Source organism: Patella vulgata, chromosome 8 (assembly GCF_932274485.2).
Source record: "Patella vulgata chromosome 8, xgPatVulg1.2, whole genome shotgun sequence".
NCBI lineage: Eukaryota > Metazoa > Mollusca > Gastropoda > Patellidae > Patella > Patella vulgata.
The window spans coordinates 44,005,331-44,032,831 of NC_065886.2; the positions used below are offsets into that span (position 1 = coordinate 44,005,331).

Sequence of the window (27,501 nt, forward strand, 5' to 3'; positions counted from 1 at the left end):
ATAACTCGTCCTAACTATATAAATACTGGCTTGTTGCGCTCCCGTGGGGGCTGGATCTTGTTTCTCATGCAAAATCAGCGGTCACCACGCCCCTGTGCAGGCTATAGTAGGGTGACCCATGTACTCACAGAAATACAGTCCACCGCTGATAGTTCGAGACTACCACTGAAGCGTGCACATTCGCCGTGCCGAGACCAACTTTCTGACAGTATGATACTATAAATAGCCATGGCACGTGCAATTCTCTACAAATCTATCAACTATTACAGCCGTAAAAAATTTATTGTTGACGATTTTGAATAGCAGTTAAATTAAGCTTCTTGGTTATTACAGCAGATTTAGAAATTACGTTCGTTTCATTTTTTAAATCGCTTTATCATTAACTGTACCGTTAAGAGCGGCATCTTTTGGTTTAGTACAAATAATATCTCTGAATCACTCGGGTTAGGCAGGAACATGATACTAGCAGTAGTTTCATTTTACTTTTACAAGCTTCTTAAAACGATTGTTGAGCTACCTAACGTGCTTGTTTCTAAATTCAATTTCTTGTTCTAGCTTTCTGTTACGTTTCGTAAAAAAGTAGTCTTGATTATCCCGACCTGTCAATCAGACGTAGAATGGTCGATAGACTGGTTAAGCGAGACTAATTTCAAAACAAGGGCACGTAACCTATCTTTTACTCAAAAGTGTCTGGATGTTATGGACGACTCTTGGAACCAGTTTTCAGTCTATTATTTATACATGATTAATGGTCATAGCTTATTAAGTACAACATGATCGTTTATTTAGTGACTATAATTGTGTGAAACTGATTTGAGGCTTGGCATATATATAAATATTGTGGCGTAATTGTCGAGATATATGGAGATATTTATTTATGGTGGGGCACCCTAGCTATAGTTAGTAATATTTCATCCATTATTAACCCATTTTATGTAGTCGTTAAATTATTAGAAATGTTAATAAATGACAGTAAATATTATTTTCTTTGGTGTATTTTAACGTAATTACTTATGTTCATATAAAGAACATAGAAAAAGGGATGCGGAATTTTAGTCATCCAATTCATCATCCCATCCATCCAATTCATCCCCATCATCTGAATATGTTGTTTTAGATATTGGTACCTCAACACATGTATATCGTGGTCCGTTTACTTCGCACTTGGTATTAAGGGGACATCCATGATTTTTACATACTCCTAATATTTCAGCTGATGATTTTTCCATACCAACAAAAACTGTATCACTATATTCCTCCATATTGCCGTTGGCTACATCGTGTAATTCACATTGTAATGTTACGGTGTTAAAATTAACGGAATAACACCATGCGTAAAGCCCGCATTGTCTATAACAATCCATCAGACCTTTTGATTGGTACACCAGGAAGGGAGCTTGCGTTAGACCAGAACCAATGATCTTATTCTTCAGTAGATTCGGATCCAGACACATTTCTGAAGCAGCAACACCAATTATAAGGTTCATGTATAAATAGATTGCCATGACCAAAATGAACACCCAGTTCTTCAGCTCCATTTTATGTGATCTGCCAAATATAAACGACAACCGGTCTAAACTAAAATCATATCATACTTACGTTTAGTTTAATTTTAGCTCTTAGCTCCATATCTTTTATCGGTAGAACCCCATATCGGAGACGGTCTAGTAACATATGACGTTCTCCCCATTGTCGTGATAATGGTTCTAAGGGAATGGGAGCCACTGAGGATCAGTGAGTATGGCCCTGTCTCTCTAACCAAGCGGTCCGGGGTTTCATCCCAGTGTTCGCGGGGAAAGTACCCCGAGATTTCCCAGTCTGGTTTCCTCTTGTCAGTTGTGAAGAGCGGATGGCATGACAAGAAATAGCGTCTAGTACGAATAACCATGTGATGTGGATAGTTTACGTCCTCGACAAGGAGGATTGGATGGTCGAATGGTTAGCGCGTCCTTTCGATTCCCCGGTTGTACGTGACAAGGAATATGGTCCTCCGGTTTCCTCCCACTTCTAAATACCCCTACGCGCAAGAGAATTATTGAAATTGAACCGTATGTTAGTCCCGAAATGACCTAGTTTGTGTCGAGTGGATGTTAAAACTCTCTCTCTCTCTCTCTCGCTCTCTCTCTCTCGCGTCCTCTAAAACGAACAATTGAAAAGAGCACACTGCAATGCCCGTCTGTAGGATAGGACATTTCAATCTAAAGGTATCATTAAATAGACTGAAATTCTGTATGTCCTTTTCACACACATACATTTTACAATGTTTTGGTGTCGTTAAATGAGGTCCGGTGGCTTGCCCTATGCCATAAGTCAGTAACGTTTTACTACTACAGTTCTACTGCCCCCCCCCCACCTTCTGTGGCACATTTAAAAAAAATATGGTCAGTTCTTTTACGACAAGGTACATTTCTATTTCACGCCCCCCCCCCCTCACCCACCACACACAAACACGCGCCTCCACATCCCCCACCCTTAAATGCCCAGCAGCAAACACCTAAATACACCTAATATGATTTACTGAACCATGCTGAACCTGACGATAAAATAGAACTTACCTTTCAAGTCAAGTTTAATTGTTCTATGACTGTCCGTTCAAATCCGCAATCATTCCACTTCACATGCTAATATATGTCGGCTACTTTGATATTTATATTCTGTACCTATGTCTATCGTGTTAGACTGCAGTTTAAAATCCATCTAATTAGGCTTAATGACAGATCAATAAAGCCACGAAGAGAAGAAGTCTTTTAAATCAATCTAATAAATTTGCAAATACGTGTCCTGGATTTTGTGTTACCAGGGAAGTGGGGTTGCCACGCAACATACCCCACATTTTGCAATAGACTTACTGAGAACAGGCACAATCGATAGACCTCAACCCTCATTGCCCTAATGCTTCATATATAATTTGAAAAAAAACCCTATTGAATTATTAGCCTCTAACGCATACACGGGGCTTTTAAAAGAAAGATAGGGGGTGGGGTAACTCCGTAATTGAAGGTCACGGAGGGCTTACATCGATAGGGTTCGTCTTCTCATAAACAAATGCTTCACACTAAGTTTGAAAAATATCTACTATAATGGTTCACATATAATTTGAATAGAATCCATTAAAAACTGTAGCTTCTATCACGTTCACACTGTTTTCGGAAAAGGGGGCATAACTGTTGAAAATCGGTAGTGTTCGTCCTCTAATAACCTGAACATTTCCCAATCTCGATTGGCAGTAATGTCGACATAATATACGCCCACACTGGGTCCTTGTACAAAGATGAAATCAAAAGTGACTGACGGTTAACATTTTTTATAAAACGAAGAATTCCGTTAATATTGTAAATTACTAGATATACATTCACGATATCTATTAATCTTTCATAAGTAAATACAATTAAGGTCTTCTATTAGCTTTGATCTTTACTATAATTCAGAGTTCAGCTCATTATTAGATCTATAAATGTATATTACTGTTTGCTTAACAATTTTAAACTTTCATCTACAGACGTGTTATTTATATGTTACGCCAGAGGGGTTGGGATGGCCTACTTGTATAGAGTGTCGTGCTTTGAGCTCTAGCTGGACGGGCACCTCTGGTTTGCGGTCGTATTTTTTATCTCTGATGAGAGCGTATGTGACTTGGAGATAAGGGGCGCTTTCTCAACATCGTTTCCTCCCACAGGAAAGACCTTTGTGCGTGCATGCGCTAAGCATAATAATCTTAAGATAACTTGTCTGCGATATCATCATCGGAATTAACGACATAGAAAACTCATTCAATATTTTTAAAACTGTCCAGACGGTTCCTTGGACAACTATAACACATTCACTGTAATTATATTTTCACAAGTACATTGTTTGTTTCTTTATGTAAATACATGTATCTACATCTGACAGGGAGAAGGGATTAATATAGCCTATGCCTGTTCCCCAATCCCTATTCGGATACAAATCTGAATAAAAATATTGCTTATATAAAAAAACATCAGTGGAAGCGCTTAATAAATCCTAATAGAAGAAGAAGATATGAAACCGATGTTGATTGTATTAGCTCTAAGGGGAGTGGGGGTTAGTTCTGTTTTTTGATACTGTGCTTATCACAAGAACAAGAAAAACCTATTTCTCATAAACATTGTTCATAAAATCCCATGTCATTTTTTGTATCGCCACCAATGGGGATATGGAAGAGGTTTATCTTGGCTTCTGTCGTTATGAGAAAAGAATACCGAATTCGTCCAATTTTGCTATCTAATCACGGAGGATCTCATTCAGGTTTTGATTTTTTATCACCCGCCAGTAAATTATTTAGCTCTATTTATCTACACACTCTAAACTATACAGTGGAATCGGGTTTTGATTATTATTTTACGCATGAATTAAAAAATCGAATAACATCGATTATAAAATCTAAATTCCAAGTCGATTGATTTAAATTGACTTTAAGAAACAAGACTAATGAATCAATTCATAATGTTAACATCATATGATATAGATAGCTCTTCAAAGAAAATATTTGACAAACCCTTCAAAAACTGGATGACCTGGCGCCTGGTACGTTCGGGCATTTTTATGCGCGAACTCTTAGGGTTTTTTTTTACTGGCATGCGCACAGGTACTATTTCTTTTTCTTTTAACAAGTACCCAAATCGGGGATTTCGTGCGGAGGTAGTTCGGAGGTAAACAGTCTGTGAAGTACAACACTTGCCACTGTACCTGTATATCGCTAATTATAAACCGAATGTGTGAAGACAGTTCATACATATCACTCAAAAATTTTTCAGTACAAACTCAGTTGATTCACGCTCGATTTGCTACTAAACAAACCCATCGGTTTATTTTCTCAACAGTGTGACCCGAAGTAACCGCGGATTTATTGACCTTGTATGAAATTATCCATAGCTATATCCTTACACCGAGAGAAATTATCTAGTCTCGGTGAAAAGAACCATGGTCATCTGGTAGAAATTTCCTTTGGTTTTTTTTGGAACGGAAAACAGTGTTTTTAGAAGCAAACTAACCTGCCGCACATGAGGAAGTCATTATACTAATAATAAAAGGCGAGACCTCTTTTTGCGGCGCAGGCTTATCACTGAGTAGTAAACCGTCCACAAACAATAATATAGGAAGCCTAGTGACGAGTGTAGTAAGTAGGCTATAGACTATAGGTTTGAGTCGAGATTACTCGCTTTCAGTTTACTCTGTTTTTGCGATAACCAATTATGTGAGAAATACCATACTGACATTCGGTTTTTAAAAGTTGTACGCGAACTAAATGCGTTTGTTAGATACTGACAGAGCAGCCCCGAGTCGAACAATCGCCGCCCGAGCTGTCTTCGTCAGCTAGTTTCACAATATCGTGCAATAGGTGTATTAATGTGATTTTTAGGTTTAACCCCGCAAACAATGCCAAAATAGTGTTTTCACTGCTTACAGAAAACTGAAATTTAAAAAAAAAATTTTTTATGAGGGTGACCCTCCCACACACTCCCTATCGAGCTGCCGCTCGGTCTGCGCAGCCTCATGCCTGGCACATACTGTCAACATTGTATATTTTTCCGTTTCCGCCCTTCCCCCCCCCCCCCCACAATATATATTTCACGGCTACGTTGCGACGGTACCAGCATACCCAGTTGTTGACACCCATTACATCACTCCTGTCTAACAAATCATAAAGCTGTGGTGTTACGGTGGCGGCATAGTATTTCACCGTAACACCACAGCCACTCTAACCATTCATAATACATCTAACTATCCCTTTACAGCACTTCACTCCCTACACATTTCCCCTCGTCCTACTTTCCCAAACGTCAACAACACATCTCATACATCCAGTTCGCTGATTAACCCTTGTACCACGTCTACTGGATGAAAGATAGTGTACACTGGAAACACATTGCAATAGAGGACACAAACAGTACAGATGCCTCTGATACACCTACCGTAAAGAGAGAGATAGAGAGAGATTTAACGAGCACTCGACACAAACTACTCATGTTTTAATTTCTACTAGGATTGAATATGCAAGAAGTAAAAATTCCTTAGTTCAGTAGATCGCCTGCCTTAACATTTCATAATACATGTATTTCTGAAACAAACTCCCCCTCACCCATTCTTTTACCAATCCAAAAGATAAGACCATGCATCCGATAACTTCTTACCAACAGTACGACTAATATTATTCGTATAACAATCAAGAATATATTTTGAAATATCAAAATCTTCGTAACAAGCCCTCTCAATTTCTTAGACAAACATACTCATACCAGAATAAAGAGGGAAATTTTTTTCCAAACATGACCAGTTGACTAGGTTATTTTATACTATACCTTTGCAATTTAGGTGCACGGATTCACACAAATACATTAGATATTTGGGATTTTCCCTTCAATTTAGGCATTGTTTATTTACTCCTTCATTCATTAAGCCTGAGACCGACTGCAGTGAGCACTTATTTTGACACCAACTATTTTTTTTCACAAGGGGTGGGCCTTTATCAGACCAAAATACTTATAACAGAATAAGAGTGAAAAACATTTTTTCAAACAGGATAAGTTGACAAGGTTATTTTATACTTCAGTTTTGCGTGCCGTATGCAATTTAGGTGCACGGATTTCCGCAAATACATTATTTGGGATTCTTCCGTTCTGTTTTGGCAAAGCTTGTTTACTTCAATAATTCGTTTAGTCGCCGATGTATAATTTTTAGACTGACTGCACTTATTTTGCGACCCCCACCACATTTACTCCCCTGGATGAAATATAAGTATATTTAAAGCTATAATGTTATGATTTTAAAATTATACTGTTATAATACTGTGCGGTGTCCGAGATAACAATGTGGTTAAACACTTTCTATATATAATTTTAAGAAAGTGATCTTTGATACGTTCCATTGATTCGTAACAACCATTTGAAGATTCCGGAAGTGACGCAGTTATTGCAGCGACTAAACTGCACGAATAATTGGTGGAGTAGAAAATAACCTGTTCCGACAATGTTGTGGTACTACTACGAATGAAATGAAATAGCGTTTAACGTGCCACTTTTCTGTTCCGACTGGGCTAATGCAGACGGTAGTACAAATGCTGTTATACACGATTTAATGCATTTTGATCAATACATTAACGGATTTCACAGTCAGATGCCAGTTAGTAAAGATGTGCTTCTGTTATCTTGATTTTCGATTGTACGTGACAAGCAGTAGATTTAACTCTTGAATAATGCATCTTTAACAGAAATGAATGAATAAAATGGGGTTTAACGTCCTACTGTTCTGCTCCTATCTTTAACAGAACAGGTACGCATGAATACATCATAGAAAACATACGTTAAAATCACAGGTTATAATAGATCATATAGACTATAACGGTAAATCTATTTGATCTTTGTGGGATTCTATGCCCGGAATAACTTGCGGCCTTAAAGTCGGGGCTGCTTTGGATATATACATGAGAGTTTGGGGTTATTCTTCTGAAAGTTTTTCTTTAAACCGGTAACGGGTTATTCTTCAAGGGTAGTTTTTTTTTCCATAAGAAAACATAATATAAGGTTTTTCTTATGGGAATTCTGGGATATTCTCATTTTGCGTACATGTAAATATAGACGGTTTATAAGCAAGATAAAGGTTATTTGGGGGAAGAAAGACTTCAGAAAAACCCTCGGGTTGTCTTTCTTTCACCAGCATAACCGAAGTCAAGGACTTTATCATACACTTAATACATATCATCACTATATCTAATAATCCAGCGAAGTGTTAATTGTTAAAACTATTTCGCAATTAAATGGGAACGTTCAATGATCAAACTTTTGAACAACCCAATGGATTGCCAACCCATCTATGATAAATTCGCAGAGTAAAACAAAGCAGACTTATCTCCCTTTAAGCAACTATTACTGCGGATCTATTTTGAAATAAAATGAAATGAAAGAGATGGAAATGGGGTTTAACGTCCACTCGACACAAACTAGGTCATTTCGGGACTAATATATGGGTTTTAATTTTTTTATTTCAATAATTCGCTTGCGCGTAGGGTTCTTTAGCAGTGGGAGGAAACCGGAGGACCCGGAGAAAACCCACGAGGTTGGACAGGCTGCCCTACTCCTTGTCACGTACAACCGGGGATTCGAAACCACGCCAGTTGACTCAATGACAGGCCTTATGATACAACACGCACGTGTTTAACGTACTACTGGAGCACTAGGCTAATGAAAACGGACATAACTATATGGTGTACTGTGTGGGAAATTTTATCCCGAAACCGGCGCTATGGCCTACTCTTATATTGAATTTCAACTGCAAAGCAGGTCCATAACTAGGGGGGCCCGAGGCGGGGGGGGGGAGGGTGAAAAGATTGTCGACCATATATACATTGTCCGTCAATTTTACAGCACCCCTGAGAACACTTTCCGCCCCCTGGTTGCTCTGAGCTAGTTACGGCCCTGCTGCAAAGGATTCTTTTATGAGCACGTCGATGTGTACACGGGACCTCGGTTTTTTGTCCCACCCGAACGACAATACGTTGTCCCTTGTTAGGTCATCTGTCCTGCATTATTTAGAGACGTTGCTCGGTTAATGTCAGGACTACCGATGGTCATATATCAAGCATAATTGACAAATAAAATTAGGATGGACAAACTTTCTCGGATCAAACCTAATGAACCAGTATTTGTTTTAAAATGGGAAATAAAAGAAATCGTTCAGTAAATAAAACTGGTTAATTCTGTCGGAAATAGTCTTACAACTCTGTATATATCAACGTCCGATCGTCCGGTGACTGGAAACGCGTTTGAGCCCAGATAAACTTGACCAAGACAGGTGTCCTGTTTCAACTATTCACCAGAATTGTGGGCTTCCTTTTGTTGTTGTTGTAGGACACTGGTGCGTTTTAATTACCGATTGACAAAGTTAAATATGCATTATGTAGTTATAAAATAGATAAGGAAATAGGAATTTGTCAAATTACTTCATACAGAGCGGAGTTATGGTGGTTTGAAGACAAGCGTAGTCTTGGTTGTGATTTGAATTCATTCAATAATGATACAAATCTGAAGGCCTAACATCTTAACGATGTTTTTGGCAAATAAATAATAATCACAAAATTAATTTATATGTAAATATAAGTTAGGGTGGGCGTGAAGTGTGGGGTGGTACCTTTCAAGCATATAAGGTCTCATACACCAATGTATTTCCTATAAACGCGACCCTGTTTGGATTCGTTAATGCGACCCCTCGTACTAATGTTAAAGCGTTGAGTTACTTGAATAAAAAATATATTAACCGAATCATAAAACAATTTAAGTTATACTGTGGTTGATACATATATATTTCTGAATTATCTTACTGCAGTACAGAAATGACAAAGGTATGGTCGATAAGCAGGATTACTGTCGAACAGGGATCAAAGAAATAGTCATTAGCTGATTTACCACAAAACAATTACCAGATATAAATGATTGATAAAAGGAAACTGTCTTATTTCGAGGACATGAAACACACAGCGCCATACCCAATAAAATAGCTCCCTTCAGCCTCGGTGTACTTCCGGTGAACATTCAAATCAATATCTGTTTCGTTTTTCGTATTTAAATCAGACAAATTATTTATTTGATTTTTTTATGAAGAGATGATTGTATCGTACGGTGGCTGATTTAGGACATGCAAAAAAAAGTAATATACTGAGCGCTCGAGATATCAAGTCGAGCGCTCGTGATACTAAGTGTAGCGCCCGAGATACTAAGTCGAGCGTTCGAGATACTACAATCGATCACGTCGCAACCGATGTTTTAAGCTGTATTGTGCATTATTTAATGATACACTTGTAGAATAAAGATATTACTCATTCCTTGACTTGAAAGGGGTAGATATAATGGGAAATATTTAGCGGTGGTGTTGAGCATGGGTTGGAGCGTGGGTGAGATGGCGGAGGTGGGGGGCTTGGGTTGTATTCGCCCCGTCACTGCAGCTTTGGATGTGCTGTAAAAAACGAACAAATGAATATCTTTTTTCTGCAAGTTATCATTAACTAATGCACAAAATTATACAGCTTAAAACATCCGTTGAGACGTATTCGATTGTAGTATCTAGAGCGCTTGAGTTAGTATCTCGAGCGCTCGACTTAATTATCTCGAGCGCTCGATTTAGTATCTCGAGTGCTCGAGATATTTGTTGGTTTTTGGGGGGGTTTTGTTTTTGCATGTCCTGAATCAGCCACCGTAGGTTGTTGTATCTCTTGTTGCAATAAAGATTTTTTTTTAAATTCTTAATTGCCTTTGGTGTGCTTTCTTTTAGTTCTTAACTTAGAACATTAAGTTACAAAGTCTTCGTTTTTCAATTACCCTATTAACTCATGGAACATAATCGTACTATCGTAATTGAAAATTCCAGAAAATGCAAATGTAAGCTTGGGTTAACTATTATCAGAAATATCACTAAATAGACACGTCTTGCTTATTAAGGTAATCAATAGAGGAAACCACTATACAGTCTAGGACTGTAGCAATTTCTGTGGATTGAGTTTGACAATTCATAAGTTCAACGTCCTGAAATCCGATATTCAAAACTCCGTTCCAGGTTCTACAACTAATACTTTGAACAGCAAACCTCTTTTCCATAAGCATTCGGACAATAAGGTCAAGTTCAAGATCATCATCAGGGGCGAACCACAGGCGGGTTTAAATTTTGACAGCTGTTTGTTTTGGAGTTTTCATTTTACCTTTTTGCGATCTGTATACTTCAGAATGTGCTTTCTGAGGTATTCTTTACGTGCATCAACCATCTGTGTCTCTATCACATCATATGAAATATCCCCCATCACTAAAATTAACGTAAAATCGGCGTTTTTCGAAATTTGGTCAGGGAAATTCCAATGCAAGCTAATGGCGGCCTACGAGTAGTTTGCTCACCGATCTCCCACAATGCAACAGTGACATGCCCTTTTTCTTGGAATGGGTGATTCATGTATTCATCGAATTCCTAGTGATTCGCCACTATACCTCGATTTTATTTTTTGCCATGCCCTCCGTAACTGCGTCTCCCGTACCAGTATTATTACCGCCTAAATTTATTACCTCCATCATGTAGACATAAAGGCCCACTTTCCAGAATATGCGTATCTGATGGTGGAGTTATCTCGACTGTTTCCGTGTGTGTGGTGGACCTTTGTTTCGCTAACACTATAAGTGGCTATAACAAAAGTCCCGTGTTGTCCCGTATGTCCGCATGATGGGGGGTCATACATTTACCGAACGGGAATAATATTGGATCGTGTAACTGGATTACGTTTTGCAGTTTAAGTCACAGCGTAGCCAGCTCGCTAATTTGAAGGTCGCGGGGTCGCTCCCTGTGTTGGCCGAGAAAGTTCATCGAGATTTTTCGGCGTGGTTTCCCTTTACTTTGTCAGTGGTACAGGGCGGATGGCCTGACCAGAACAATTGTCTAGTCACTCGGATAGGACGAAAAACCGAGGCCCGTGTACACACTGGCGTGCACGTAAAAGATCCCTTGGCAGTTGGAATTCGATATAAGAGTAGACCTTGCCGCCGCAGTCCGGGTGTATACCTGTCTTCATTAGCCCAGTCGGAGAAGAGCATTAGGACGGTAAACCCCTATTGCAGTATATACGCTTTTATTGGCCTTGCTCAAACATGATGGGATTTATTCGAAATTTAATTCTATGAAATCATATTTTGATGACATCATAAAGTGAAATAGAAATGTTAGGATTGGGTTAAAAAGCTCTTCAACATGATGCTTTGGTCATTTTTATATCCATGGTTACTTGTGTTGTTGTGTCGCGAGGGGGGGGGGGGGTATTTATTATCAAGGCATATTAAATATGAATATGATTGCTTTCAATATTATTTTCATTTAAAGCGTGATAAAAAGCCCTTTTAAATAATGATCACATTTATAAGGGTTTCTTCATAAAATCATTCGTATTTAAAATTCAAAACCAGCCGCAATGTTTGATAAACGTAGTTCATAAAAGGCATATACTAATTATGTAGAATAACAAAGATGATCATAAATAAATGATTCCAAACATTGATCCCTGTCCCATAATACAAAGGAAATAATATCAACATCCTTTCCGAGAAACGAATAATTTACGATTGGCTAGCCACTAAACTCGATGTCAAAACTGTTGTCTTTTAATTTAAAGTGTGTGTCTTGCGTGACAAAGCTGTATTGTACCCGCTTTAGATTTTTAATAATTTACAACTAATAAGCGAATTGTTAGTGATGGACAATGGAAGTATAATATTGTCAAATAACACGAAATACTGTCTATCAAGAAGTGTCATTGTATCAGTAGACGATATTTGAAGCTCTGTGATACGACGTCAAAGTAATAGCAGCAGCTAGCTGTCCGCTAGCGATGGAGACGACCAACTTGACTAGCTAGCAATCACCCTGTGTCTTGACATTCCCTTTCCTTGCTTACTGTGGTTTCTGTTTTCCAGGCGAGTTATTGGTGTGCTAAAAGTTACGTAATGATACAAAATGATTTGGCAATCATTTCTAAGGTGTCAATATTTCGAGCTGACAATGTAAACAGGATTTTTCTTTACATTTTGGCATTTGATTTGCATACTTAAACATACATTATGCAGGAGCTAAATCTGACTATTGTAGGTCTTTCTTTAGGCCTGAAATGTTATCTAATTTATTTATTAGACCTTAATTAACTTATCCAGAGCATAATCAACTCTCGGAGCCATATTTAGTAAAAATGGATAATCGAGACTTTGTTTATTATTGTACCAATAATGACGTTCGAGGCTAGCCAAAAATTGAATCGCTAATATCTCGGTTCGGAGTGAAGCAATTTGATTGAAATTTTCAGCATATTGCCTACATGATCTTAACGCTGCTAAGGAGCGGATTGTTAAAATATAAGTATAACATGTGTTAGTCCAGAAAGGGTCTAGTTTGTGTCGAGTGGACGTTAAATTCCATTCATCTCCCCGTGTGTTAACCTAGATACGACCAAGTTTGTGTTAAGTCGCCCTCCCTCCTCCTCTCTCTCTCTCTTATTCCCAAAGAAGCACTACCATATCAAGTTAACCTTATTAAATCAACATGCAAGCCGAATACATAAAATGATGAATATGACCGAATGAATGTCTTATTACTACGACGTTTCCTCCTGATGATCAATGATGCACAGTAGGATAATCAATATTAAAACACTAATCAGAAATAAAGAATGGAGGAGACTTCCGGTCGCTGATTGAAATCAAATCAACTTTAATCCTCGTCATCTTCTGTTCTAATTATTCGATGGGTTTGTCGATACAAAGTACAATGAAACCTTCACAAGATATTATAGTGCTCTTGATTTTGTCAACACTGTTGAAACACAGTTTTATAACTTCCACTTCCGGTTTATTTCATCGTTATTATATGCGAGTAGGAAAGCGTAAAATTTAATGCTTGCACAATTATGAGAAAGGTATTGTTTATTAACTATATAAGATTATGTAAGTAGAAATTGGTAGTTAATATAAATGACGAATTCCAACTGTCAAGGGTTTTTTACATGCACGGGATCCCGATTTTTTACCCCATACGAACGACTAGATAACGTTCCTTGTCAGGTCATCTGTCGTGCAGCAATGACAAGGAGGAACGACCGAGGTCGAACACGGGACCTCCGGGTTAGCGAGCCAACGTCGTACTCATGAAGCCACCGCGGCTCCCCAAAATGGACTTCCTAAAATATGTTCATAACTTTAGAACAATTTTAGTGTAGACCCAGTGGTTGTCTGTAAGAAGCCTGGACCTGTAAATAGAATGTTCCGGTAAGATCCTTAGGGTGTTTCATGTCATGGATGTCCCCTTAACAAAATGGTAGTGCGCGTACAAATATCGATGTTGGGGTGATATTTTTTCCTCAAAGTATCGTGTAGAAATAATCATACTGAATAATATTTATCGTTCAGAGCTTACAACTTACTGAAATAAATTTAAAACAAAAACTGGGGCTCCTATAATGTGCCCTCGGTGCAAATAACCACATGCAGTATTGCCGACCATAATGAATACAAAAATACAAATCATTGCATGGAATTGACTTGAAACCCGACAAAATGTTGAAACCCGACAAAATGATTAACTTCATTGTTTATGTCAGTGCACTGAGGTACAGTGGGAAATTTAAGGTTAACATGAATAGCAAACACACTAATATTGACTAAAATGGTGTTCACCGCTAGAATGTTTAAACTAGTGATTCTTATACCCCTTTCAGAGGTTTTTCAATAAAAGAATGGGCCAGTTTATTCAATTGAAAAAAAGAGGTTATATTTTCATAATGCATACTTAAAGGGTCATTTTGTTTCACACGATCGACTAACTCTAACCGGTTCAGATTCTATTAAGATTTCTTCCACCAGTATTAGGTCTAACGGGGTCAGTTCTCAAAAGGTTTACAAACATAAAATCGTTCAATCTGATTAAAACACAGATCCTATTTCGTTTTGTTTTCATAGTTCAAAATTTCGTTTTACTTGTCTTTACTACATTAGGATCTGGGAGAGTTGTTATCATTGACGTGTTCCGAATGGTGCGAGGGCTTAGACAATGAAACGTTCTGTTACGGCAAGCTTTAGGCATGTTTTGCACGGAACTGTGGGTAATCCACTAGTAACATCAATGCTGAGCGGTTAATCAAATGTCTGAGGTCATAGGTCAAAAGCCGCTCGTATGACCTCTGGCGCGACCTATCGCTACAACCGGTCAGATCTTCATGTAGTGGAGGCCATCGAAAGTATAAAAAAAAACGAAACAAAATATAGATCTGTATTTTGATCAGATTGAAAATCGTAGTATGTAAATGAAATTCAAAATTGAAATACATTGCCCTGTTAAAGGTTTATTACCACGATCATAGCTTGTTCACCTGCGCGACCCTCTGATCGTATTTGTATTTTAAAATATGATATATGCAGTGACCAAGATTCTGTTGGATGAAAACTGTATTGCATTACCACTAATAATAACTTTGTACTAATGTTCTAAGTTTTGAAACTTGAATCTATTTCTTTTGAGATAAATCAGAACATAAAGGTTCCAAAAAAAGACTCCATTTTCTGAAATACCAAATCAAACCATGAACATGATATCATTTCTTTATCAATCACAAACTTTGAATAAAACTTAATTTCATTGCCACAAAGAGTAGTTTTGTGATAATATTTTAAGTTTTGATACTTATTATAAATCAGAACTATATATGCTATATAATGCTTCCAGAACGACCCCATTGGCCATGATCCCCGTTCAGTCCATAAAAATATCAAATCTAGATGAATCATGAAATCCTTTACTACGATGAGTATGATAATAATCGATGCGATTGATGCGTCTATAAGGCGATTGCATACCAGGTGTCAGTCTATGAATTAGAATGACATCTTCAAGTAAGAATTATGACATAGCTTACCACTTGAATAATATTGTCAGGACGATGGTATTTTCTCAGCTTTTTAATAAGACTATTTACAAGCATTGGTGTCAGAAGGGGGATCTAGTTTGCCCTCGTTTATTGTAAATCACTCGATAAGCTTTATACAACTTAATTATCTTTTCTTCCTAGCTTCTTTTATAATAGATATTTCATGATGGATGGCTTCTTTGAGGATTATTTGTTATTTTTCTATATTTTTCTGTCGATTTGTGTATTTTCTACTTAACTAGATGAGTCGAGTTGTTTGTTGAAGTGAGTTAATTGACTAAAATGATGAACAAGTCGTAATTGAGTGCCAAAGCCTCTTGGGATCTAAAAATACCCCCATCCTACTAGATTTCATATGTTGGTGTCTGACAGAACCTAGATAAATAGAACACATTGCAAAATACACATATTTATTTACTATAAATCTACTTATTCAAGGACAAGCCACAGTTATGTTGTGCTAATATCTATATATATGGGGTTTAACGTCCTACTTTTTTACACCGACTGCGCTAATAAAGACGGACATACGCCATGCAGTGTGCTATGAGGAAAATTTGCCCAGAAAGCAGTGCTATGGTGTACTCTTATATCGAATCCAACTCGTCTTTTAGAGGCACACCAATGACGATCTAGGTTTTCGTCCCATCCAGACGACTAGACAGGTGTCCAGGCCAGGCCCAACGTCTTGCCCCATTGACAAGGGCAAACCACGCCGGAAAATCCCGAAAGAATTTCTCAGCCAACACCGGGACCGAACCCAAGACCTCCAGGCTAGCGAGCCAGCGTCTTACTCGCTGAGCCACCGCGGTTCGATATTTGCATAAGGGGGTTGAATGACAGAATTGTATATTTCGGAAAAAAAGTCCTTTACAAAAGGTGATAATTTTAATTTAGAATCAATCATGGCAGTTTTTATAGACTTTTAATCGCTAACAAATCCTTGTCGAAATTTAAAACCACTTTCGATATAAGAATTATTAGAAAATGCTTGAAAATGTTTGACCAATCAAAATGTTTTTTTAAAAGTATATCTCGACGTATGACGCCCAAAGAACGATGAATCCGAGTTTGGTATTTTAATACTGCTAATATTAATTTTTCTTATGTAATGAAAGAAATAAGGGCGAAGATATCGATTTAGAGTAATAAACAGAAAAAAGGCTAGGTAAGATGCCATCTTCATTCTGATGTACATGGATAGAAACGAATTATTCGTCCGTAGAACAGGGTAACGTCCTAAATGCAGCAGAAAGTAATGGGAATTTCAGATTTAATGGGAAAACTGATTTAAATCATATTTTATTCAACATTTAGCTCTCATGGTGAGGTAAGATAGGGCTACTTTTAAATGTATATGGATTGAAAGTCTGTATTTGCCTTTTATTCTTGAACACATGCATCGTGAGCTGTACCCGCAGTTTAAAATGTTTTAATAGCCTACAACCAAGATAATGAATGAATGGGATTTAATCTTGACTGCACACTGAATCTTTTATTCATTCATATTCTGTACACCCAAGTTAATGAATGAATGGGCTTAGGATTATTCTTGTCCGCACATTGACTTTTAGCTGTTCCTAAGGAATGAATGATTCGCACAAGGTATACGGGATATTATTATACATGCCAACTTAAATCAAACTGTCTATTCCCCGTCAAGTATGGATTTGGTTTAAAAAAAATATACCGATCATTAAAGTCATTATATTTTACAGATCATAGGTAATATGCACAATTATATGCAGAGAGGGTGTCATATCTCTTTGTTTTATATTTCACGCCCTTTGACTAGGGCAATGAACAATTATTCAAGTTTTGGCATATTTACCCCAAGGCGAGTTCCATTGAACATCCCGAAGACAGTCTCTCGTTTAGAAAATTAATGTAAATTTTACATTCTATGGTTCTTGGTAAATCTTGTAGGTATAAAATAATCGATTAAAACTGCATAGAAAGAGTTTTACACACTCTTTCCATTCAACATTATGTTATATGGACTATGCAATGCCCTACACACGTTTCATAGGATGATATACACAGTTTGTTTTTAATAGGATAATATACACAGTTTGTTTTTAATAGGATAATATACACAGTTTTATGCAGATTTTTTTAAAGACACGATTTGTACATTTGTATTTTAATGTTCTTTGTCTAATGGAAAGGGTCCTGTGCCAAAATTATAGTGTACTAAGTAAAATTATGAAAATCTAGGGTAACGTGGAGAAATCTTCTCACCTCAATGATTTATCTGTCAATACGATATGAGATAGCTAGTGTTGAAAACAAGCTACGTGCAGCAAAGAAAAAAAAATAACCACGTGTTAATGATTAGCATATGTTGTATGATTTGTTTCGTGCAGTCAACTAGTCTATAACATTAACTTTCTGCCTACAACTAAATGGATTAGAGGTATCTAAAGCGCTGTTTATACCTGTCTAAAGTAAGTTATCCAACCATTTCTTGTATATTAATATACGTTTACTCCAAGGGACTTAGCGCAATCATAATCCAGTGATTGTGCCAATGAACACGAATTTAACCACGCCAACGACATTGTCGTTTTTACAGGTGAAAGAACGGTTATAACTGCTAACTTGACTTAATTATAGGACAACATAGACACGCCAAACTTCTATGGAATGCAATTAACGTTTATTATTGCGACACGTTTTGACTAAAATTCCCTGACTGTTATTGAGCAAAATCTCTGTAATATTTCATTGAAATGTGTTCTGTGTATATCGGGATCAATAACTAATCCCATTCGAACAGTTTAAAAGAGGATAGAAGTTTTGTAAAGAAAAATATCGACAGTTTAAGCTAATCTGAATTCTTATTTCATTTGAGAAATATTGCATATGCTAATCGTTTGTTATAACACTAAATATACTCAGCCAAATTAAAAACTTGACACTGATGAATTTCAACAATTTTTGTTTCTGGTAAGTCAAATAAATTGTAAAGTGTTTCTAACGATAGTAAGTAGTAAGAAGCCTTTAATTTCATAAAATTGTAAAGTCACGTGGATCACGTGACTTTTGAGCATATAAAGATGAAAACCTGAAAAACACGTGCAAACACAAACTCGTGAGGTCAATCGATGCAAATTTGCTTAAACTGAACACGCACACGTAACTTGAACGGGAAAAACAAATTAAAATTGTTATTTTCATCTTTGTTAGAAAATGCCGCGCCTTTCAAACGTAGAACGTATCCGTGCTATAGGTAGGCTCTATGTTGGTCAGTCTGTGGTCACTGTTGCAAGAGCCTTTAATTGTTCACGCCAGACAATAATTAATCTTAGAATGAGAGTGCTTCAAACTGGAACTATTGCCGACCGCCCAAGGGCGGGAGCGCCACGTGTGACGTCACTCCAGGAAGATCAAGCATTACGATTACGTCATCTTAGAAATAGATTTGTCACTGCAACCTCCACAAGTAGAGAGATGTTTGGTGGAAGGGTAACTGCACAAACTGTTCGAAATCGCTGGTCTTCGAGCTCGGAGGCCCTATAATGGACCAATATTGACACCTCTTCATCGCCGTAACCGACTTGTGTGGGCCACAAGACACATAAGATTTACTCAAAGACAGTGGAATTCGGTTGTCTTTAGGGCCCGAGTGTACCGCAGACGAGGTGAACGTTACGCTCAAGTATGCGTCAGAGAAGTTGACCGATTTGGAGGCCGCAGCGTCATGGTTTGGGGTTCTTTTTGTGCACATGGACGTTCTCCTCTTGTTGTTGTCCAAGGGAAATTAAATGCTGTCCAGTACAGGGATCAGATTTTGCAACCTGTTCTTCTTCCGTTTATGCAGAGACATGGACCTGGACTGACGTTTCAACAAAACAATGCTCGACCCCATACAGAAATTGCTACCCAGAATTTTTTAAGAAATGCCGGTGTCCAAGTCCTGGATTGGCCGTCGCTTAGCCCCGACCTTAATCCTATTGAATACATCTGGGACGAACTGGGTCGACGTGTTCGTCAGCAAGTGAATCCACCACTGACGTTGCATGACCTTCAACATGCTCTTGCTGAGCAGTGGCGACGTCTTCCTCGGGTAGTGTTTACTAATGTTCTGAGATCCACGAGACGACGTTGTGTGGCAGTACCAGACGCTAGAGGAGGCCACAGCCGTTACTAAACACTTTATTTCGATTGTTATACAAGTCTGTGAATTTCATTTTGGGGGGTACTGTGACATCACGAACGTTATCAATGTCAAGGACTTTCGGCGAGACTTATTTTTGCTTTCTGTTGATGTCAAGGTCGTCTGTGCACAACATAACACTAAAATAGTTGCCTTAAACCAAATATTAAAAATCTAGTCCCAAAATTCCCGAGTGTCAAGTTTTTAATTTGGCTGAGTATACATACGTGTAATTTGTTCGAGCTAAATTGTGAGTGGGTTTGAGAAGGGTAAAAAAAATATTATTTTGTCAAATATCGAACTAGAACAAAGAACTCTTCCTTATAGAGATATATTTCATATCATATCATTTCGGAAACAACAAACTCCATGACGAAATAGACCTCAGTGTTTTTAGTATTATCAGAGCCTCTGACGAGAACATTTTAGAGGGAGAGAGAGAGAGATCGAAACCACATCACTTGACTCAATGACAGGCCTTCTGATCTAAAGCGCATACGTTAGACCACTTGACTCCCCCCCTCCCAATTGTTACATACTCCTCGACATAACTCACGCTATTGGTATTCCAATTCTCAATATACCATATTAATAACCCCCTGCAGGTGATAATAAATATATATTAACTAGGTCCAAATACCTTCTTTACAGAAAACCCAATACCACTTTTCAGGCTGCTCATCCGTCAGAGTTCGGGCTCGTGTAGCACTAAGCACAGTTCGGCAACCAAATCCAACATGCCATGCGATGATGTTCTATGAGTCGCTGGTTAGATGTGGAAAGTACAAAGCCACAAAAACTCCCCACATCCCACGTGTGACGCATACTCTCTTCTCTGCTACCTATTTTATGATCCTTGGGATCGTCTAGTATTGTTTCTGGTTGTATTTGTAATTCCCCTTCTTATGACTCACGTTGTGTATATATTTTTATCTCCGCCATTAAAACGTATCTTTAAATGTCACCCCGACATCCCACGTTATCAGTCCTAAAATATCGTATGATTAATAAACAAGATGACGGGAACAAAGGTACGGTTTCACCAGTTGTATATCAAGCTGGATACATAGGTTACAAACATAAATCAAAAATAAAGTCATTCTATCTCTCAACCCAGATGGTGTCACTTGAACCTTAACAGTCTCTTCCAACGACATGATGTTTGCGCTCTCAAATCTACCTGGTTTCTAAAATCGCGCTTCTCCTTCTTCTTCTTCTCGGGGTTATACGGAAAGGAATAGCACACAAGTGTTTTTATATGCCTTAACTTTTGCTATTTATTATTTAATTGGTCAAATATTATGATGATTGGTTACTAAGCCTGATGGTCACATGACGATATATATAAGCCAGATTTTGAATGGAATATTCCTCACATGAGTGTAATAGACAATAGACTTTATCCTTGGCCTTAGACCCCAATGTCCTGTTATTGTCACAATATTTCATAAATAATTTAATTTGCGTTTCAAAATAAACTTATACCATAGCTAATATTTTGACAATGGAGAATAATTAGTCAAGGACATAATAGCTTCTTTTGCACAAATCCCGCCATCCATATTACTACATTATGTTCGTATACCATTTTGGTTTATGCATACCTATTTTAAACGCCCACTTAGCACTTTGAAAGGTATTCTTTCTAATGCCCAATTTTGTCGTAAAGGTTTATAGGATTATATTTTTGACTAACATTTGGAACCGACTGTCCATCTTATATATTTTCTGGGTTCGCGTTCAACAGTTGGTTTACTCATCGTATGTATGTATTACTTAGATGTGAAACTTATCCAATCCTAAGATACAACAGTAGTATATCATTTCTGGCGCAAAACAATATGTCTGTAGGAGGCATTATGGCTTTGATAGGGGGGCAGATCCAGGAATTTTTGAAGGAGGGGGTTTGCCAGGTTCTTATTGACAATTTGACAGCCGACAATGTATGATGCCAACATCCTTTCCAAATTACATAGGCATACATACACATTGGACTTTTTAAAGAGAGAAATCCAACAACCCGTTTGACGTCAATTTTTATTCGAAATCAGTAGGATCACATTGTGATTCAATTTCATTAATGCCCATCCCATCCCACCATCTGATGATAAAGAATAAAACACACGACCGTGACACTTTTCTCATAAAAGTGCTGTTTTTGAACACCCCGCTCTCACTCTGGATCCGCCCCTGTTTAAAAGACCTCCGCCGGCTAGTGAAAAAAAAGCCAAGGTTGGGATATGCAGATTTTAACGTTCGGAGCTGCTGAAAATAGGATGTTAAACACCATTTCATTTCATTTTCACTGTATAAGAAAAATGAAGCCTAGGTCGAAGTATTTGTTTATTTAATAAAGTCATGAATTGAATTATTTCCTGTACATTTTAAATTAAAATGTTCGAAACGGCCCACGTCGTGATTTGTCCTAAACAGCAGTCTCTTGTACCGTTATCTTCAACAACATTTTCAACCACAAATTTCTTGTAAATGTATTTGAAACATATATAAATTCTTCCCAGAATATGTTTTCGCTTTAAACACGTCTTCTATTTGTTTTCGAAGTATTTGATTTCTTTTAATTGTCACTTAAAATTATGTTCGCGACCCACAAAATGCTAGTAAATTGGCACTTCAGTTTAATTCCTTTTGATTTCAACTTTTTAGTTGATAAATGTAGCCCACCTATCCATCCTTGTTTTATATTTCACACCATTGTATTGATATTAAAACACTAGACTTTTAATTGTGTGAACAGCCTTAAGTAAATGAAAACATACCCATGATGTATTTTAATTTAATCACCGATAACAGATTAACTTGAAAATTTGGCGATAGTTGATCCACTCAGCGGGCACGGGTAGGGGGGTCGATGTTATTTAAATTTTAATAATAAAAATCCGTTATCCTCGTGTGAAAATATATTAGATATATTATTTAAAGAAACATTATGTAGCGATCTCCAAGGTTAGTGAGCCACCGTCTTACTCACTGAGCCACCGTAGCTCCCGAATTATTACTAAAACATGCTCTACAAAATGCCATTGACCCTTTTTGTTCTTCTGTGGATCATAATACAATAGAAAACACAAACTCTGTAATATTTACCAGAAATGTGCTCTACATCTGCCTTCTCTCTCATATAGAATATATATATATATATATATATATATATATATAAGATGGATGGTGCCAAAAATATACGGGATAACAAACATAGACACTTGTTATGTTTTTCTGCAGGCAGACGACGTTCAAAGTTTAAAGTGGTGTAAGAGCCTTTGGTGAAAACATTTGTAGAGAATTATTTGGGATTTAAACATGCATTATGCAAGAGCAAAATCTGCTTATTACAAGATTTTCTTTAGGCCTGAAATGTTATCTAAATTATCAATTAGACATTAATTAACTTATCCAGACCATAATAAACTCTCGATGTCAAGGCTAGCCTTAGATGTTGGCTGGATTAGATTCCTATATGCCGCTAACGGCTATTGATAATTAAATCAATAAAAGTGGATAATCGAGACTATGCTGTTTATATAAATGATTTTAGTAATGATGACCGAGACTATGCAAAAATTTCACCCGCTTCTTTCTCGGCTCATAGTGGATCATTTTGACTGAAATTTTCAGCAAATTACCTTTACACTATCTAGTTTTTAACTATTATAGCGAGAACTGCCATCTCTTTATCTTATCTCCCATAATGTATCTTTAATCATTTCCAGAACCACTTCTGTTCTGGGATTTTGCATAACTAGTGATTTTATATTGTTGTTTATAGTTGTGCACACTTGTACTTTACCATTTACGTAATGTCATATAATTCTCGACATTATACACCAGTGACATACCGTATGATTTAAAATGCACACGGTAGACATCTAACCCCCACCCCACAATAGATGGTACTTACACGTGGAGGAGAGGGGTTTGATATATATAGGTGACATCACGACTGGGTCACAATAGATTTTGTAGTCTAGTTAATCACACCTGGGTCAGGATATACTTTGTAGTTTAGGTAATTGGTGATACCATACATACCTATATGAACGTTAGATAACCGCAATAATCGACAATCTTGACAAAATATTATACCTCATTCAGTTTCTTACAACCCAGAATATCTCTACATGAGCGTTCCTTTAAACTTAAATCCATTCCTTTCACTTTGACCCTTGTTGCTATATTTTTCTTTATGTCTCTTTTAATGAAGAGAACACAAATGTGCTTTGTATTAAGTCACTTAAAGGAGTTCGCTTAATCAAATAGAATTGGAGTACCTTATTGTGAGAAAGTTAGCTTTCGCATGTTTAGTCTTCGGGTTTTACGTAAAGACCTGCCCTCGACTACTTCAGACAACCCGTGTTGCCGCTCTAATTATATCAAATTGATTTATGTCCGTGAATTGAAAGAAATAACATTGATTCTTAGAATGGCATTAGTATCTTGACAATATTCATTTCTTCTTGAGTCGCGCTTGCTGATTGGTCAGTAACAGGCGGCGAATGGGTGATAATAGCAGTAAGAGACATAGAGGTCCCGCACAGAATCTTAACCACGGTTTCTTATACTTTTCTTCTTTTTTTCTCAAATTTTGGATTCATCTTTTTTTATAACAGTAAGTATTGTGTTCTTAAAATAATTCATAGTATTATATTTTCCTAATAATTTGCATAGTTTTAACTTTGACTGCAGCTTTTATTCTAAGTTTAACACACCTTTTTATGTTAGTATGAGTTTACTCAAAACTTATCGGATATTAAGGTGATACTTTGATATTAGCCGATAGGCACTTTATATTGTCGTGTGTTAAACTATAGAAAATCGAAGTCTTTAGTGGTTTTGTATTCAACATCGATATAAATCCAATTCCCTGAAGCGCTGAACGATAGGGTTTTTGTTTTTAAAAAGGGTGTGTGTGTGTGTGTGTTTTGTGGATGCAAATTAAAAGGGCATTTAGTATCTCAAACCGGTTCTATTTGAATCTAAGTGCTGTGTATAACGTATGAATGTATGCCTTAAACTTGGCTATTTTGAAGATAAAATATATAAGATTTCAGTGTTCAAAATACATTGTTTGATTTAAAAACATGATTGCCTTTCAACCAAATGGAAATGTTTTACTTTGGTAGATTTATTTTTAAAAGGAAAGTATTCTGCTCGGCTATTAATTAAATGCCAATCTAAAACTATCCTAAGTGATATTTGTGGGGCGGGAGCGGCAACATTTAGAGACTTTGCGATGCAAAGAGCTGTATTGTAGCGACATGTCATTTACAGCATTGCCAATTTCGTTAGTAAACTTCGCAAAAGTTGCGCCTCGCCTCGCTGCATTAAAAAAAAAATTTCAAACTTAAATGTTAGATTTTATAAAACAGTATATTATGTTTAAAGAAAAAAGCAGACTCAACTATTAATGCAAACAAGTTCCATTTTTATGCCGGGGCATTGGATGGCCGAATGGTTAGCACGTGCGCGCTGTATCATAAGATCTCTGTCATTGAGTCAGCTGGCGTGGTTTCGATTCCCCGGTTGTACGTGACAAGGAGTAGGGTCGCCTGTCCAACCTCGTGGGTTTACTCCGGGTGCTTCGGTTTCCTCCCATTGCTAAAGACCCCTACGCGGAAGCGAATTATTGAAATAAAATTAAACCATATGTTAGTCCCGAAATGACCTAGTTTGTGTCGAGTGGACGTTAAACCCCATTCCTCCCTCTCTCTCTCTCTCTCTCTCTCTCTCTCTCTTCGGCCATTTCGCGAATTATTGAAACAAAATTGAACAATGTTTTAGTCCCGAAATAACCTAGTTTGTGTCGAGTAGACGTTAAACCCCATTTCTCTCAATGTCCCCATTTTTATGCCGGATTTATAATCAGTAGAGGAAAAAAATCATCATCTACTGGCAACCATTTCGTCGATGAAAAAAAAACATAGTGTGCTTTGATGTGGAAAACTGGGAATGTGATGCGACAAGTAATCGCCGTGTGGATTATCCAGTTATAAGATGGGAAAATGGGTCAACCTTTACTTAAACATAATTTAAAAAACTTTTAGAGACATCGCACAGCTGGTGGTTCAGTCAGGCAATACAATGTAAAACAAACATAAAATCTGCATCATTTACTAGAAATTTATCCTCTACAGTTGTGTTATCTCTCAAACACGGGTAACTGTGCCAACATTTTCACGAGCAAAATTACGCTAACGTTTCTCTATTTGATATGAGATCAGCCACTAAGCAGCTACAGTTTTAGAAAATTGCGGCCATCCCACAGAGCTTTGTCTGATATTGTTCTTCAATAAAATATAATTCAGTTGGCACCTTTAATATAAACCTATGCAATTATTTTAACGTACAACCTCTGTGTTCTATTGCTAGGTTCCCACTGTCATACGATGCGTTACGATATGATTGTCCCCATTGAGTCCACGTTCTGGTATGTGCAGATATTCAACACGAATGCTACGACTGACCCCAATTATGATAAGACCTGATAGGATCATTACGATTACTCCACGATTAAAACCACGATTTCAGTCGTAATAGCGCGAATCGTGATAGTTGGAACCTAGCTTTAGGTGGATCTAAGTAAATGAGTTTTTATCCAAACCCTCCTTAAACGTGTTCATTTCCTACCGTAGTTCAACTTTTGTATATTATGTTTGGGACAGGATGGGTGGGGGGGAGGGACAAAGCGTTCCGTGGAGGCTCGGAAAAGTCCCTTATTCCAATTAAACCTGAAACCGAAAGAAGAAAAGAGGGTTAATATCAACTCGACACTAAATAGATCAGTTTGGGACAAACAAATGATAGCTTTCTGTAATTCGCATGTGAGTAACAGTCTTTAGAATTGGGATGGAACTGAAGTAGCTGGAGAAATCCTATGAGGTTAGCCAGGCGACCCTACTCTTCGCCATGTTAAAGATTAACATCCAACCGACGACTTGCATATAGAACATGCTTTATGATCTACAGAAAGCTCATTAGATCACTCGGTGATCACATTCTCCGTTTTCTGACAGTAATACCACGCATGCCATATAGGTTAACTTTTTAAAACATCATTTTGTATTTACAAAAATACAACTGTGACTAAATTACTAGTCTGTAAACATAAAAAAAAAATTATTGTACAGGCCTTGCATAATGTCACGCCATATATTCTTAATTAACTCACCTTTACTAATAGGTTTAAGTTAAACAGTAGTATGTAATAGGTTAAATTGTAGGTTTAATAGGTTAAAGAGTGGGGGCATACTTGGTTGAATAGTAGTGTATCGTCGGCTAAACTGTGTAGTAGGTTAAACAGTAGGGTATTATAGGTCAAACAATAGGGTATAATAGATTAAAGGGACTATACCGAATTGAACAGAGTCTCAAAAATAAAAGTCTGAGTACATATGATATTTAAGCGCAAAAATATAGAGGAATGGTGTATTTACCTTGTCTCAAATTTTCAGCTCAAAATATTAAGTCGTTTGGGCGTGAACGTCAAAACTGCTTATCCAGACACGTAAGCCTTTTAAGATTTCGGGTCAATTTTTTTGTTGGACGACTTGATAATTGATTCCCGTTCCTTTAGAGGTCTATACAATGAATGACCCATGTGCTGAACTTGATAACGAAAGGTAAATTTCACCTACACATAATTTTTATAAAATTAAAGCCTGGTTTTATCCAGACATCGCATAATATAGCTTGGGACACTGGTCTCCATTTCCAGATGAAGACTGGCAGGTTTAAGTTGTTTGAAAATGTATCACATATATTGAGTTAGTTGCTCGGCCCTAAGGTAGAGGATTTTAAGGGATTTTAACACAAAATTAAGCAGTTTTATCCTCCAAAATATTATCAGGATTGGCCCTTTAAACACTAGGGTATTCTA

The 27,501-nt window shown here is 37.3% G+C and overlaps 1 protein-coding gene across 2 annotated transcripts in view; it reads left to right on the forward strand.

Annotated features, from left to right (window-relative positions):
* Nucleotides 1–17,802: 17,802 nt before the first annotated feature.
* Nucleotides 17,803–27,501, forward strand: part of LOC126830351 (uncharacterized) — a 78,806-nt gene continuing 69,107 nt past the window's right edge. Inside the window, exon 1 of one of the 2 annotated variants that reach the window (XM_050560728.2) lies at nucleotides 17,803–17,898. The gene's annotated coding sequence lies outside the window, so the exon portion shown is untranslated. Of the gene's footprint in view, nucleotides 17,899–24,042; nucleotides 24,235–27,501 lie in introns of those variants that run through there. The other variant, XM_050560727.2, reaches the window with a different exon arrangement.